Below are 1,846 nucleotides of genomic sequence, written 5' to 3'. Positions count from 1 at the left end.
TGTTTTAGACATTTTAAGAAATTAAAATTATTACAACCATATTGAAATCAAAGGCAAACACCTTAAACAAGTATATATTGTATGCTTGACTGATAAGCTTTTTCCATTTAGGACATTTCATGATAGAGTGAAAACAAGAAAGGTTGTATATGGGGCTTCGATGTATGAATAGCATACTTGTTTATAATCCCTTTCCCTTGTTTAATCCTAATATAGTGAAATATTTGACTATTTTCCCCTATGTATTCATTTTGGAAATTTCTCACAGAAGTTTACGATGAATCAAAGTTTTTGTTTCCGAAATCTCAATTCCGTGAAATTAATTCTGGCTTTTCATTAATGTACCTAAGACTCAATGGCCAGTAGTATTAAATAAGAATATGAGACAAAATACATGAAAACTATTTGCAATGATGATGATGGGGATGATGATGATCATTATCAATATTGTTTAATCATTATTATTATCTTTTCTGTTATTATTATTATTAATATTGTTACTGTCATCATAATTATTATCATACTTATCATTGATATCATCAGTACTATTATTGTCATCAGCATCATCATTACCATCACTACTACTATTATTGTTGGTATTGTTATTGTTATCATTATCATTATTACTACTACTACTAACACTATAACTTCTACTTCTACTACTACTGCTGCTGATACTTACACTACTACTAATACTACTGTTATCATCATTATTATATAATTATTTCCACTGTTATCATCAATATTATCACCTCAATTACTGTTATGGGCTTAGTAAACTCCTATAGCAACTGATTACACTAAAGGTCTCTTTTCATTATCAATTTGACTGCTATTTAAGTAATCGAAGGATGGATTCAAACTCAAAGAAAAATCTTTAAAATATATAAACATATTCATTCCATGTTCCTCTTCCATTTTTGACTCAATGCTAAAGATAATCCATATAAGATCACATAAAAAAACTAAATTTAGATTTTTATCATTACAAAGGTGCTAATGTCAATGTTGCTAAGAACATACCGTAATAATTGCAAGTGGAACTATTGATAATTAAAAAAGCAACAATTTTATATGTATTCGTGAGAATGTATTCATTCATATAACATTTATATAATCGAACTGAATTTTGCTACTTTTCTAATTACCTGTTACCAAAAATATCATATAACTTTGCAGGAGGAAGTTATCTCGTTAACATTCATAAAACGACTAAGAACATATTAACTTTTTTTTCTCGAAGAAAAGGTTTACTTTTACTGGCGATCCTATGACGCCGATCTTGGAATCGTTGGGTGTGTGTGTCTGTGTGTGTGTGTGTGTGTGTGTGTGTGTGTGTGTGTGTGTGTGTGTGTGTGTGTGTGTGTGTGTGTGTGTGTGTGTGTGTGTGTGTGTGTGTGTTTGACTGGAGTCCTTATACGCACGAATAAACACCTGTAATTATACTTATGTCCTCACCAATTTTATACCGATCGTTTATCCTCCAATTCTTATCCACATTGGCCTTCGTCACTCACTGATGAACAACGTAAAAAGAGTCTATAACAACCGCCTAGTAACAATAAGACTTGAAAACCTTCTCATTTCCTCTAACTCCAAACGTCCAAATCAAAACAATAAATATGTAGATATCTCCGGATTAGTAGCAACTTAGGGAGATATCCCAGCAAGGAAGTTCGCCAAACTCCTTCTGAAGTTCAGCTGAATAAACTTCGAATTGGCTGTAGTCCTCAGAGGAGGAGACGAGTGGATGCTGCGAGTTCGGCAAACAGACCCTGACAATGTACTGGATTATGGGTGGGACGCTTGAAGTGACAGTTGTGTTATTACACACACACACACGCAC

The sequence above is a fragment of the Penaeus japonicus genome, unplaced genomic scaffold (genome assembly GCF_977035675.1).
Source record: "Penaeus japonicus unplaced genomic scaffold, GWHDUDI00000001_assembly GWHDUDI00000014, whole genome shotgun sequence".
NCBI lineage: Eukaryota > Metazoa > Arthropoda > Malacostraca > Decapoda > Penaeidae > Penaeus > Penaeus japonicus.
This window is presented reverse-complemented; position numbering follows the sequence as displayed.